Genomic DNA, 16,174 nt, shown 5'->3' with positions numbered 1-16,174 from the left:
TCAAATCAAGCTCATTTTCCTTCACAGAGATTAAAAACATATTTTACGTGAGCATCAAAGTGCACTTTGCACATGTGTTACCGAATGTCACTGTTCATTTCATTGGGGGACTGAGCTATCATGGATTGAATCCCTCTGATCCATTTCATGGTTCAAGGTTGTTGGGAATTTTCATTTTAAATTCCTCCTACTCGTGAGCTTTTGCTCCAAGCTTGTATCCTCATATCAGTACTTCTAACTGAAGCTATAATTTTAAGTATACATACTTACAAACATTAAACAGTGGGGGATACCTTTCTCTCTGATGTCAGAGTCTCTAGACTTCTATCTTCAGATGGGCTTCAGTTAATATAGGTAAGCATGCTTTCATGGTCACACAGGCTCTGCACATGTGTGATAGGAAATGGAACACATTTGTGGGAGACAATCATTAGAGGTTTGGAGTGTATTTAGTAACTAGTGAAATAGAAATTCCAATGTTTAAGAAAACCAGCTAGTTTGTGGGGAAATAGACTGGTGAGCCATCACTGAGTGAAGGCCCCACCCTAAGTCCGGAATTGCTGTTGGTGGTGTTTGTGATTCAGGTGGTGTATAAGTGAGCTTTCCTTTGATAAGAAGCACAGTAACACTTGGTTCTCCCCCAGCTGTAGATTACCATATGTCTCCATTTCTTAGCATAGGTGGATATTTTTAAGAATAATTGAGGGGGGAAAAGAAGAAGACAAATGGTGCTTCCATTTCAAGAGACCTTATCGTTATTGAAGTTAGCAAGCATACTGTGCACAGAACTGCCATTGCTAACTATTTCTGTATAGAGTCAGATTTACTTGGACTGAGAGGGCTGATCAAGTACATAAGAAATTTCAAGGAAATCCATGAATGCAGGCTGTTCATCTTTTAATGTAAAAGAGCGCTGGGTAGTTCTCAATATCCAGGAGAGCACAGAAAGGTGTTCAAATCAGGAGGCAGGCAAATTAATATAAGCACTTGTATAGGAAGAGAAACAGCAAATACTCAGAGTAAATGGCCTATGGGGGGAAGAGAGTACAAGTAGAGGTAAATATTCTTCTGGAGCGTATAAAATTTTGATTAAATAATATGCAGATATTTTTGTGACAAAAAGAGAACTAGCCCTTTGAAGCTGATATTTTTGGAAGGTATGGGCATGGAGACTTCTGCCCAAATTACCAGGAGTTGTATCAGGAATATATGATCAGGTACCACAGAAAATATAAAACAAGTCTTTTAAAAGAAGATTGGCATTGCAGTAAGTAAGGCTCATAATACAGATGCTAAAGAATATGAAGGGGGAAGAGAAATGGGATGAGAAACTTTGGGAGGGAGGACCAAGAAGGGTGGACAATAACAATAAAAACATTCTAAACCAGAAAAAAACCAATATGAAGAAATTAAGAAAATGGTTAAAATATAAAAAGAGTGTAAGGAGAGCAGATCACAGTAGTCATAAATATTTTAGTGCCACTACTCTATGTATAGTATCCATAAAATTTAGGTGATTTAATCTCCATAAAATGCCCATAGAATGCCTGACAATTATCATCTGTATTTGGATAAGCAAATCAAGTCATAGAGAGTTCCTATAGACACATATGGTATCAGGATTTAAAGCACATGCCTTAAAGAGGTACCCATTTCACCATTCTGTTATGCTACCTGCCCAGGCTATAGAGAGAGGGATATTCAGTAGAGCATGACTATGACAGATCTACTTATAGGCAGGAATGGGATTATACAGATGTTGAAGAATCAGCATCAGAAGGAGTACAGGAGCAAAGGGCTAGGGACAACTCATTGTGTGACTTAGAAGGGTTTAAGTAGACAGGTTCCCCCTTGGTCTGGGAAGAAATGCCTTCCTATTTAGACACCTAGAGAAACAGAAGAGGAGCTTCCAGAGAATGGTGTGACTCAGAGTAATCACCAGAGTATATGCTGGGAGTCTGCTAAGGCGGAAATAAGTAATTACCAAACAGCAGTTGGTGGCTGACACAGGATGACACTTAGAGTAGGGGCTGCCAGCTTCTCAGCTCAGCTTGGAGTCTGGGAGCACAGGCTGAGCAGACAATGCTGAGATAGAAGCGGGGCTGTTGATTGCTTAGCCAAGGCAACTGGATGCTCTCAGGGGCTTGTCCTCTATCTCTGTAATCGAAAAAGGTAAGACTGGCAGAAAGTTGCAGTAAAATTGGTCCGTGTAATTTTTATTAGCTTATGATTAAAGAGAAGCATTTTAAGATCTTATCTGAAAGATTATAAAATTTTCGAGTTTAAGCACACTCCATATCTTCAATTTTCCCCCATTCCTTCCACTGAAATATATTTCATTTTATAGGAATTCAATAATCCCTGTGACTTTATTGTTATCAAAGGGATTAAAAGGGACTTCGGAAGTTGGTAGAGATGGCAGAGGTATCTATCAGAAGAAACTTTTCATGCTGTTTTTAAAGTTAACTCTTTCCAGGGAGAATGAAGCTGCTGAAATATCTTCCAAGCTTTTCAGTCATCATTCTACACAGTCAAGGTAGACATTTTGGCAGAAATGCAGCTGGGACTTTACTGATTGTAGGCATGTATTTCAGTGTGAATTCTTGCCAAATACAAATACAACAATGGGTCCTGATGATACAACATATAAATCTCCATGAGCACCATACATTTAAGGAGGATGCCCCCATTGCCTCTTCCCCTTAGGAGAGGAAGAACTATGGTTAGACTATGAGATAAGAGCACAGATGCCCAGTCTATTTAGTATTCGTGATCCTCCATAATAGGAGATCCATAAAATGGAGTGAAAAGGTCACCTCAGCTTTTCATTCAGTCTGCTAGTGAGATCAATATGTTAGTAGTCATTATATAAACAAGTAAACACACCTCCTCAGTTGCATCTTGTTTTTTATAGACAGGTGAATCACATGCTCCCAAATACGGCAAATTCTTATTCTGAGCAGTACTGCACAGGGCTCCCGCCCTAATCTTATGGTCTGACGAATATTATAATGCTGCCTGTGCCCAAAGCCCGAGTCTCTAGGTAGCTGCAGCATGACATTTTCCAGACACAGTGCTGGGAATGTTTAATTGACCTCATTATTCTGGGATTCTTAAAGGCTTCCACAGTGATGCCCATTCACAAACAGTGAATGCTCTCTTGTGCAAGGCTAAGTCCAATTATGCTCTTGCATAGCATCAGGTGACTTAGCAACACCTACAGCAACCTCTGTGCATTCCAATGACTGCATTTCTGAATCTATTGTGACTCAGAGCTTCTAGAGGTCCATAGGGTTTTGGGTAGAAGAGACTAAACTTTGTTTCACTTATAGAATACATTTGCTTAAATTTTGTTTTTGCTTTTTTTCATGTTTTTGGTTGGGATTTTGATTTTGGTGTGGGTGACTTGCTCTCTCTCTCTCTTAAAACAAAGTTCTAAAAGTACACTAATGCTATAAGACAACCACACACATACACACATATAATATATATTAAAAATCCACAGATGATCAAAATGAGTGCAAATAATTGATTTTAAGGAAATTAGCACTTCATCAATCGAAGTGCAGAAAATTCACAGTTGTAGGCTCACCTTAGCCTCTTCTGAACTAAACCACTGAAAAGAACTCTACGTTCATGACTGGAGTGTGAAAGAGCAGACATAAGAATTAAGTTTCACAGATCAGTGCTCTACCATAATTCTCAAACCTAGTGGCTTTTAAAGGGCAACGATTTATATCCCATTTTTACAATTCATTGCATCAGATCAGGTCGGTCCCTTTGGATCATTGGCATCATGCAACATCAGTTTAACTGCATCCAGCTGGCTGTTGACTTGAACTGAAGTATTCAAGTATGCTATACTTACATTTATTTACATGTACCTCAGTGTACCTCTCTATGATCACTGTATTTTTTTTTTCTGTAACAGTCACTGTTCTCTAGAAGAATACATCTATTAAGGTGAGGTATATGGGTATATGTGTTGGTGTGTATAGTGGCAAGTCCAAAGTCTTCATCATGAAGTGGATATGACAGTTTAAGTCACATGACTATGTGCAGACAGAATTCAGTGTTCCTCTGAGACTTCAGGTTATTTTTTTTTAATAAGGCCTCAATTATTTAGTGTAGAACAGTCACATGATGGAATTTAGTCTGTGGTTACTTAAGCCTACTCATGTAATCTTAATTCTATCTAAAGGATATGATCACTGCAACATCCAGATTTATTTAACCAAATGTATGTATGCTTTGTCATACACAGATTGACATACATAATTAACTATGACATGCTCATGTGGGTTCTCTTATCTAGCTGTTCAGTCAAAGCTTCTGTACAGGGCAACCACTGGTTTACTAGGGAGAAGAAATACCTGGCAAGGTTGTGCCCGAGGTTTCAGGATGCCATTATTGCAATGTCTACAGGTCAGAAGAAGTCATGCTTGACTGTTGACAGTTGTAGACCAGAAACCATCACACTCCTCCCTCTGGTCACAGTGTTCCTCTCCCTAGCGTGCTATCAGGTTGTAGCTATAAACTCATGTTCAACATTTATAAAACAGTAGAATTTGCTATGGTTTTTCCAAAAGTCTTCAATGAGATTTCCCTCTTCCCACCTCATCTTCCACACATCCATCTGGAAAAATATGTCCATGTGTGCAATAGTGACATCAACTTTATAATGGCAAGAAAGAGCTTTCTGGTTGGATTCAAGACCCACTCCATAGGAGATAAAGCATGCCTAGTTCAGTAAATCTGTCTTAGAATCTGTGAGCAGGGATCTCAGAGATTCCTACTACTTTTTTTTCTTTTTTTTCCATATTTTTTTATTGGGTATTTATTTCAATTACATTTCCAATGCTATCCCAAAAGTCCCCCACACGCTCCCCCACCCACTCCCACTTCTTGGCCCTGGTGTTCCCCTGTACTGAGGCATATAAAGTTTGCACGACCAATGGACCTCTCTTTCCACTGATGGCTGACTAGGCCATCTTCTGATTCATATGCAGCTAGAGACACGAGCTCCAGGGGGGTATTGGTTAGTTCGTATTGTTGTTTCACCTATAGGATTGCAGATCCCTTCAGCTCCTTGAGTACTTTCCCTAGCATTAGCCCAGAAATTTACAATACCCAAGATATAAGATACAATTTGCTAAACGCATGAAACTCAAAAAGAATGAAGAATGAAGACCAAAGTGTGGACACTTTGCCCCTTCTTATAATTGGGAACAAAACACCCATGGAAGGAGTTACAGAGACAAAGTTTGGAGCTGAGACGAAAAGATGGACCATCTAGAAACTGCCATATCCGGGGATCCATCCCATAATCAGCTTCCAAACGCTGATACCATTGCATACTCTAGCAAGATTTTGCTAAAAGGACCCAGATATAGCTGTCTCTTGTGAGACTATGCCAGGGCCTAGCAAACACAGAAGTGGATGCTCACAGTCAGCTATTGGATGGATCACAGGGCCCCCAACGGAGGAGCTATTTTTTTTTTTCTAAATGGACAAGATATCAACCAGCTCTCTAAATTCCTATTTCTATACTCATAGATTAGTGCCTCTCTCAGACATCCTCAGAATTATCCAAATATTTCTACACCTTGTCAAATTTCTACCAAGTTTTATTTCTTTGTGCTGTGGATATGAATTAATGAACCCCCCACACACAAATGGTCAAAGCACAGCAAATTAAGTGCGAAGTATGCAATGTGCTCTGCCACAAATGGGCAATCTGTGTCATCTTTCCTGAGACTCAATTGCCATAGTGGAAGAGGAGGCAAAAAGCTTGTAAGAGCTGGAGGTGGGAAAGAACCAGAAGGAAACAGTATTTTGTGGCCATGACAAGGCTCCTGCACTGGCACACTCACAGCAGCTGTGCTTGGCTGCACAAAACCTGCACAAGATCAAACCTATAACATTCCAGCATAGATGAGGGAGGGGCTCATAGGCCCTTTTTCCCAGCTGAGTTGCTATTTAATGTTAATGACTTCTGCTGGGAGGTAAATCAGTTGTTTTGTTTTAAGGATGTGGCTCATGGTAGATCCATTGACCAAGCTTCAAAAGATGGCCCAATAACTATCTGGATAGCAGAAATTGGACTCAGTGGGTTGTAAAAAAATAATAAAAGATAACACAAAGTTGGAAAGTTGTAGGAGTGAGTCTTAAAGGATTTATTGGGGAAAAGTGGGGGTTATTTTTAAAAAATATTATATGAATAGATGAAATTTTCAATGAATTTAAAAATATAGAGATTTTTTTTTCTATTTTAGTCTGACAGTTATGATGCTATTGTGGAACATCTTTAAGATGTTTAGACACTCTTCTAAGTTAATGGAGCTTTCAAAGTTTTAATGAGGTTATTCCACATTATACCACATCTTATGGTTTTAGAGTGACCTCTAGGTCATATTTTACTTTTAGAATAGTAAGAATGACAAGAGGTAGTCACTATTGAGGATGTCTTATGGCAGCCTTTCATAGAGAATAGTACTATTGTTAAACTGGTATAAATTTATTGCCTTCTACCTTTTATTAGTGATATTATTCAAATCGCTTCTCGGCCTTTTGGTTAAGATCAAGTGTAGTGATATTATTCAAAATAAGTGGCTATATTTTGGAGCTTCTGATTTGTTGCTCATAAAATAGCAACTATAGCATAACAATATTGGCTATGAGGTGTTGAAAGTTGTATGGATCAAATGGCTATGATGTATTAATGGTGCATATGACAGACTGGCAGTTTTCAGCTAGTCACTGAAAGTATCAATGTTGTCTCCTCATGTCAGGGCCAGACCATAACCAGAAATTTGTGCTTACTGAAGTCAAGATTATTTAAGGTAAAATGTTAAATCCTTAAAAAGGATAGAAGAGATTAACTATTGGCCAATAACGCTTTTGTACTTGGTACAAGATCATGGATCACAGTGATACAAAGAACACACAGTAATGAAGAAGATTGGAATCCCAGAGCACTTCCAGATACTCTGTGCTTCAAAGAAACAATCAAGAAACCCCTGAAAGTCGAAATCAGATGCAGAAGCTTGGAGAGTCCTTCATCTGAAATCAAGATCTGGGCAAGAAATCCAAGCAATTAAGATTTATATCCTAGTAATATATTTGAAGAAGTGGCTATGTGGCCTAAAAGGAAGAGAGAAAATTGATAGCTTGCAAAGATTTCCAAGTTATCCTCTAAAACCTGTTACAAACAAGAGTGGAAATTGGTCTTAATCTGTGACCAGACTTTGAGCATGGGTTGGAAAAGTCATCTTGGCTAAACTAGGAGTTGGTAGAATGTCACATGGCTCTTGATGTCAATTATAGCTTTTGTTTTCATAGGATAATTATCTTCTCAGTTATTTTCAGTCTCCTCTTCATTTTGTGGGGTACATGTTTTCTTGGCAGCTAAACTGTCTGCAGCATTGTTGATTCCTTATACTCTTTATTCAGGTTAGTCATCCTCCCAGAGCATGTTCCTACCTAGCAGGTAATTGGAATCCCTGATATTCCTGTCTGCATCTCATTTACACACTGAGAATTCTTCTGAATCTCTCTTAAAACCTTACCTTTCCTCACACTCATTATTATTCTACTCTGAAGGCTAACACCATGATTATTTTTCATTGCTCGCTTCTGAATAGAATAAAATAGAGTTACTTAAAGCCATGTTTAGGGAAAAGTATAGGTTCCTGATCAAAAAGAAGGCAAAGAAAAAGGAAAAGGGTCGATGCATGTATACATAGATGCATACATTCATGCAATTCTTAGTAGGGAAGCTAGTTTCTTTTCTTGTGGTATAATTTCATTAAACATTCAGGTAGCTTCTATAAAACTGCATTTAGAAATTAATCTTATTGCTGGGACTATGTTTTTAATTTTATTTCTTTAGGAATTTTGTCTCCTTTTATGTCTTTTCTGAAAGCTCTCCGAGTTGGAGATTTATCAGCTCACAGCTATTTCAACCCTTCATCAAATTTCTACCGGCTTTCCATTGGTGCACCAACGTTCTAGTCATGACCTGGTTAGTGAACGCAAGCAACGTTGACTTGACAATCTGTAGCATGTAAAATATAAGGTGTGATTTTAGTATCATTGGAGTTATTTCACGATTACCCAGTTTCTTCTTAGACCCAACATTTGAGGAAGTGGAAGCCGATGGTCTTTTCTGGTATTGCAATTACTATTGTGGCATGAGCTGAAAACCAGCTCTGTACCCTCTGTTCTGGTGCTATTTTATGTCCTAGGCCAGGAGTCAGAAAATGTTCCCTGTGAAGGGCCTGATAGTACCTGTCCCCAGCTTTGTAGGCCAGGCATCTCAGTCACAAATAATAAACTGCCATGAAGTCCAGTAACAGCAAGTTCTGATGATATAAAGCTTCGGATCCTGAGCCTAGACTGACGAACTGAACAACTCCATCTGATCCAAAGTTTGGCTTCTCTAAGTTTCAATTACCAGAGCCAACTGGTCTGAAATATTAAATACAAATTACAGAAATAAGTGTGTATACGTTTTAAATAATTTTGATCACTGCATTTTGTTATATTCGTTCTACTTGGTTACTTTTGTCATTGATATCTATCATATCCAATGAAGAAATTAAGTTTTATGATAGAGTTGTTCAAATAGAAAAAAATGTTTCTCTATACCACTTGATACTATCTGTAGTTTGACGTATCTACCAGTAGTCTAGTCAAAATGCATGTCCTCTACACCAAAAGCAGGGCTATGCCACTCTTTGGTTACAAAAGAGACAATGCCTACAAACACCTTTATATGCTATAGTCTCTTCAGTACAAAATTTAGACATAGACAGTGAGAAATGTAGTTGCTAAAATGTTTGGAGTCTGTGTTATTTTTTTCAGTCCCCTTCCCCAAAGCACCCACTTTGTACCAGGGCTCTCTGCTTCCTAATATCATTTGTCTTTATATAGTCTTATCCTAGGAGAGGTGTCAGCAAACTGCCACCACAGGCTAAACCCTGCACTTTTGTTTCTTCTCATGACACGCAGACATTCTAAATGTACTTTCTGTCCCCTGTTAGCACATGCAACAGAACAAACCCTCTGTAGGGAGCGTACTTCCCTCTTGCACTGGTGCTGCCCATTAGGAATTATCATCTCTTTTTGCATGTCTTGACTTCACAATGAAAAAGTGTCATCTGCTTTGAGATGACTGCTAAGGCTAATGGAGCCTTCTGTGACTGCAGACCTGTGAAGCTAACAGGGGCTGGTCAGATTAGCAGAGTCGAGAGCTTGTCCTCATTAGCTCCGTGCTTCTGCCCGTCCACTCCAGGAAAATAGTGCCGGCTGGATAAATTTCTCCTGTGAAATGAAGAAATTCAGCCAGCAGCAGCTGTCCCACTTATAATGACCTCTGTGTCACGCAACACATACTTCTGCCTGCTGCTGATGTAACTGAGTCACTACTAGAAGGCTTTTGTTTGAAATTATTGTACATAGTATTAATAATCAGATGGCTCAGCAGTGGCTATAAGGAAGGATTGACAAAGTATCACTGCCTATAAAACTGAATAAAACAATATCCTTGAGGACAAAAAAAAATCTCAATTTTTTTACATTAGTTAGCTGTACCATGTTTTAGAAAGCAATCAGTCTGCATCACAATATTTAAGCAGACTGTACTATTTCAAGTTTTACAATATATGATGCCAAATGAGAACAGTATATGGATGCAACCATATGGCAACATTTTTGTCATGTCAAATCTGCTTTATTATGCAAATAAAGTTTCAGGGAAAAATATGATTTGGGGGGGGGTTGTTGACTCCTTGGTAGTTTGGTATTTCCCATTCAAATAATTTATTAATATTTAATCATAATTAATAAATGTCTATCAGCTCACAACATAGCAACTGAGTGCCCGTGTAGTAATGAATAGAATTTCTATAACTGAACACACTCAGAATCATGAATTTAACACTCTACATCTAACACTATCCCAGCCTGCTGGGTCTTTGACCTTAAGGGTAAGGATCTAGTACTCTGTCAATTGATCCATGTTTTCTACTTAAACGCTTGTTGTAGTTAAAATATGAAATACAATTGCTGAGGCAGACACAGTACGTAAAGGCACTTGCTATTCAAGCCTCATGACTTACATTTGGACCGCAAAACCCATGATGGAAGGGGAGAATCCACTCCCAACCGTTGCCTTCATGTTACCATATATGTGCTGCAACACCTAAGCACATGCATGCACATACAACATAAGCGACATCAAGGTAGGGAAGGAAATCTCTCCCTGCAGAGCCTGACATAAATTGAATGATATAGAAAGAAACTTTAGATATTATTACTAAAAAACGCTACATAGGCTAAAACAAAAACAAAATGTATAAATGGATGCAACATACTTTTCAACAAAACATAAATATCTCAACTAAGGGAATGAAAACATATAGTAAGTAGATGCTATGTACAAGACTATATGCCTTGCCAGAGGACTACCTAGCTCTCACAGTGTGTCTTTGCTTGGTATCTCTCACATGCAAAGCGTTGTAACCTGGAAAAAATCATATCCTAGTCAACAACAAAAGCGACTGTGCTGTACTGACATTAGTACGTAATTAATCAGTTCTCAATTATCTTATCTCCACTGTGGAAATACGTTGTGGGACACGGTGCTCTCGATTATGTCTGGCTCTGTGGTAAGCACTGTATGTGTTTCACTTCATTGAGACTTCATAGCTGCTTCCTGACTGGAAATTATTGCCTGACTCTCGTCTCTGTGGGAATCCACGACTAATAACTCGTCTTTGAAGAGATATGTAACAGTACGTTGGAGATAAGTCTAAGTAATACCAAGTTTTTTGGGAAGACAAGGTGAATTCTCCTGTGTCGTACCCTTAGGAAGAAGAACACTAACCTTATTTCCATTAGTTCTTTTTGAAAAGCTGCTCCTAGATGTTTGTCTAAAAGCACTCTATTCGCTAGACTTCCTTTATTATATTTCTGCGGAGGTCACAGTGCAGTTGGCCCAGAACCTGGAAGCCGATTTCTCTGAAGTTTTAAGTCTGACAATGATACACACATGAACTAAAGATTTTGCTTTCATCAGCTTGATTTATAGGATTTAAACCAATTAGCTGTAGGAAAAAGGATCAGCATCTTGAAATGATGTATGTATCTCCATCCTAAACAAGAAAATATGAGTTTATTGTAACCAGTCCTATGGAAGGGCTGTGTTAGTTCCGTTCCTGTGCAGGAGCTGAGCTGCTGAAGCTGAGCGGGGCTTCTGACCAGCTTGGGCTTGCCGTCTCTGGGTTGCAGACCCTCTTCTAGTATAAACAGTCAGTGCTTACCATCTGTCGAACTTGATCTTAGTTTATAGTTGACATTTTCTATGTACATACCTCTATTATTTTTAGCCTGAATCCTTGATGCCTTCTGGTATTCTGTAATATCCACTTAGAGTCACCATTTTTTTCCATTTGATCTCAATATCGACATCTTATGTGAACACTATTCTAGTTCTCCACTGCATTACTCAATATCTAACACAGGCATTTAATAAATAATTCTTGAGTAGATAAGTATGTCAGCACTTTAATCTTAGATGCAGTATTTGGTTCATGAGCACTTCTACTTACAAATAAGAATTGAAGGAAAATTGCATTATACCATAGTATTAAATAATTGTTACTAGCCTGAATTAGAATGAAGAAGCACCCAAGAGGAAAGGAAACCATAGACACTGCAATTTAAAAATTGAATTTATTTCTTTCACTGGATATTGCTTTCCTCTTCTAGCTTTCTATTCTTTTTCAATGCTGACATGGTACATAAAGTTTCTCATAGTTCTATTGTGTGAAATTGTTTCATTATATTATCTCTTTTAGTTTCCTTCATTTTCCTAGATGCAGGTTTAAAATGAGTCTTTATAAAAAACATTATGAACCTTAGAAAAACCGAGTGAAAATCATCTGGATATGCATTGGATAGCTAAATTGAAGCCTGCCAGGTTGAATTGGCTTTCTTCTCCTGAAGGAGCAGCATATCGGATATCCCCACTGTCTGTCTGTGTTTCAGCAAGAGCTTAATAAGATGTCCCATGTTGAATATGTAGCTACTCTGCAAGTGGTTACAACAGACATTGCTCTTGTAAAGATCCTCGGTTCACTTCCCAGCTTTCGCATGGTACCTCAGAGCTACTTAGCTCCAGGGGACTTAATGCTTGCTGTCTTCTGGTTTCAGTCGGCTCCTGCATTCAGGTAGCACTTTAGTCGTATTCAATCACATACACATACATGTAAAATAAAGACTCTCTTTGAAAGATGCAAAGAAATGAGAGTATGATGAATGGCTGTTCACGCCTGTTCACGGGTGGTTAGTAATAATGAACTAAAGGTTTTGCTCTGTGCTACTGTGTTTGTCAATTATTACATAGAAAACATTAACCACATGAGAATCAAATTCGCAGATTGCACAAAGATGGGAGGAACAGTTGATATAATGAATAACAAAATGAGTGTCTAGAAAACCCTTGGCAGCCTGGAGGTGGAGTGTGACTATAATAATGGGAAAAAACTTTAAAAGAAAAATTTTCAAAATGTGAAGAACTCATTCATGTTCAAAGAGTAGACAGGGAAGAGTAAGAACTATGTAAACAGTAATTGGAGGTGCGGGTGGCTGTAAAATAAACATAAAACAGGGATGGAGAGATGACTCAGTGCCAGGGGTCCTGAGCTTAATTTCCAGCAACCACATGGTGGCTCATAACCATCTGTAATGGGATTTGATGCCCACTTCTGGTGTGTCTGATGACAGCTACAGTGTATGCATATACCTAAAATAGATAAATAAACCTTTAAAAATAAATAAATAAACATAAAATAATACTGTGACATCATACCTCAGGAGAAAATATCTATTCATGTTTGAGTTTCATAATTGGAAATAATACCCCAAGTTAATTAGTTAATTGATTAATCAAAATTTAAACACATTATAACAATATTGCCAAAACGGTATTAACTGAACTCTAAAGCTGTTTGGTTCTTCATACCTAGGACTATGATTGCAATCTAAGCAGCCAAGTAACTCACAAAAGAATACAAATTATTCATGTACCCCTTGGTTGCCACCCAAAGTTGAGGTTGGACTCTTGTTTTTGAAGACAGCACATATTTAAGACAAAGGACTCATGATTTGAGCTGGATCTGACCCGAAGTCTTCTCTCCTACAGTCTAGATTCCATGGTTTCAGAAGTACTATGCAAACTGTCAAAGCGGGAAAAAAATCAAAAAGTCCTACCGGTATGGAACACCTATGAACCATCACAATCACATAATTACCATCACGATGAGATATGCATAAAGGTACAGAAAGGGGCTGATGGCAATCAACAGCCATCTAATCAGATTTAAGGGTTACTTAACAGAAAGGATACCATGCCTGGTACTGAAATCCTAGCCAGGTTCCAGGAAATAATATGCCAGTGCACATTGCTAGCCCAGAATAATTTCTTACGACATTCTAATCTCATCCTTATACCCACAGATAAATGTAGCTATCACCCCTCAGCAAGGAAGCCTCTCTTTACAGCAATTGAAGACAATCATGAAAACTACAACTGGCCATAATCCAGAGATCAATGAATTATGGTGACGCCCTCTCTGATTGATTCTATAGGGTAACTTCTATATCTTTGGCTCAGCAAAGATCATGGAAGAAGGGGCAGAAAGAGTGTAAGAGCCAGAATACCAGGAAGTGAGCTGTGAAATGGTCTCTGGTAGCAATCGCTGCATTGCTAGGAATTGAGACGGGGACAATATCAATGCACATGTTAACATGAAATGGGAGGAGCTTCATGTGACCCTACCTTAGATAAAGAACTACAGACAGCTAGTGACTGATGGAAGAATCAAACTGAAAATGAAAACAAAATAAAATTTAAAATGTTTTAAAGAGCCAAACATTTTTTGAGGTAGTAAACTGTATCTACAAATTACAATTACTATGAAAGTCTACAACCTCAATAAAAATCACCTTCTGTGGTGTGTTGCGGGTGATCCATTTATAGTGTTTTCAAAATTTGAATTATGGGCAAAAGTTTCAAAATTGGCAGATGTTCGTTCCATTACAGTCTTTCATTGAACTTGTAGTGTTGTATAGAAACTAACTATGGAGGCCTCATGGTTCAGTTTTTTGTTCCTTTTAGCCAACTTTGCATAGTTACTCCATATCCTTTGAGCCTGCCAGGATCTGAGTACTTTGTACCTGAATGGAAAATATATGGGGAAGGGGAGTAGATGAAATAGATCAGTAGTTTAGCGCACTTATTGCTCTTGCCGAGGTCCCAGGTTCAGATCCTAGCATCCACATCCGGGGCTCACAACTTCTAACTTCAGTTCTAGGTTATCTGGTGTCCTCTTACAAACTCTGTCAGCACATGGTGCTAGCACATCTCACCCCCGCATGAAACAAAGCATTTAGACATTATGTGATTGGCCTCAGAAACTAAAGCCAGATGGATAGAATAGCACAGTTGCATTATATATTAGAGTAAATTTTTCATGGTGACTTGGGAGGTTTCTGTGTTTTGCCTGTGGCAAGCAGGACCTACTATTGAGGCAATAGTTGAGGGTAGTAAACTGTATTTCAGAAGCCGATGGAATATAAACTTTTGAATCTGTGTCCATTTTCTTGTCTGCTGTACTTAGACCATAAGTCAGTGCCTCTCGCAGTATATACATCCATTAAATATACTCTGATTTTATGACTGATGATACTCAAATACGTAATGGATGATGGTCTGCTCCATAGCGCCATAGTGAAAATTTATTAGCTACTTAGGTAGAGACTGATGGGATAAGGTAAATATTGAATTCGTTGCGAGTAAAAGTCACTTCCAACCCTGAAAGGAAAATTTTAGCAAGTGATAAAGAATGAAAATGTATTAAATCAAATTATAAATAGAGCAAGTCAAGTAAGTGTGTGTGTGTGTGTGTGTGTGTGTGTGAGAGAGAGAGAGAGAGAGAGAGAGAGAGATTAAAAACTGAAATGTAAAACATATGTCCACATCTTTGTGAAATGGATATGAACATGGACATCGATTCTTAGATCTTAAAGCTGAATAGCCAATTGCTGAAGCTACATTTTTCTAATGTTTAGTTATATCTTTTATTCATACAGGCTTCTATGGTTTTTAAGTTTTCAGCTGTATTGTGCCAACTAAAAAGTAATTAATCATTTCTTTACAATGAAAAAATATCTTATCCTCTGCTCTCTGCAACATAACATCAAATCCTTGTTACCTTGAGGTCTGGCGTGATTTGTTATTCTATCCTTCAAGGAAACTCGTGGCAACAAATCAAACCATCGGGAACTGATTTCAATTTCGTTGTTTGGGGTAACACCTGACGTTTGAAAAATCGTCTTAAGCAGAACATAGACAATACTATTCAGAACCCAAAATGTGACAGAGAAACACAGCTAAGTTTTTAGTTTTTAAGTGCTTATAAAAATTGTATGTACTTTTTAATCATGGCATTCTAACTCTTTGAATGTTCTAAAAATTAGGAGAGAAATTTCCTTATAACATTGAAGCAGAGAAAAATCTTAGCCTTGAGCCGGAGTGCCAGGTATGAATGTGTTCAAACACAGTCCTGAGAAGTGCATTCTAACCACGAAAAAACAATAACATCAATGTTTTGAAGTCTTGCAGGTTTTTTGAAGCAGATATGGAAATTGATTGGGTTATTTTTTTTTTTTTTGCTAAATTTTATTTAAAAGGGATAAAATGTTCTTGTGAGTATCCATTTTCAGGACCAAGAAGAACAGAAGTATCTAATTGTGAACAAGCGGCTGCTTATTGGCGGGATTAGACCTGTGAAGTAATGTTCTTCATGAGACTATCAACAGTGTAGAAACTCATATCCAGAAAGGGTATCATATGCGCTTAGAATCCTATGTCATCATTTTGATAATGTGTTGACTGTGCATAGCCTTCCTCTCTGAGGAATGCTTAGCAATTTATAGGTTTGTTTTAATTAGTTTTCAAGACTTTCTCATAGGTCAACATTAATAAAACCTTAGCCCTAGTTTTAGATTTACTCTTTGGTAAAACAGTGTTGCAAACACTTTCATTAAGTGTCTTCTACTAGTTACAAATCCCCCTCCTAGCATAGCACCTTATTTCTCCTCCTTGGAT

The 16,174-nt window shown here is 38.1% G+C and overlaps 1 protein-coding gene and 1 pseudogene across 1 annotated transcript in view; both read left to right on the top strand.

Moving 5' to 3' along the window:
• Pde4d (phosphodiesterase 4D) overlaps positions 1 to 16,174 on the top strand; it is a 1,452,168-nt gene that overhangs the window by 533,101 nt on the left and 902,893 nt on the right. The window lies entirely within an intron of this gene.
• Positions 6,555 to 6,694, top strand: LOC115029171 (U2 spliceosomal RNA; annotated as a pseudogene).

The sequence above is a fragment of the Mus caroli genome, unplaced genomic scaffold (genome assembly GCF_978045245.1).
Source record: "Mus caroli unplaced genomic scaffold, Mus_caroli_1 scaffold_15, whole genome shotgun sequence".
NCBI classification, from domain to species: domain Eukaryota; kingdom Metazoa; phylum Chordata; class Mammalia; order Rodentia; family Muridae; genus Mus; species Mus caroli.
Note: the sequence above shows the minus strand (reverse complement) of the source record. Positions and strands in the feature narration are given on the sequence as shown.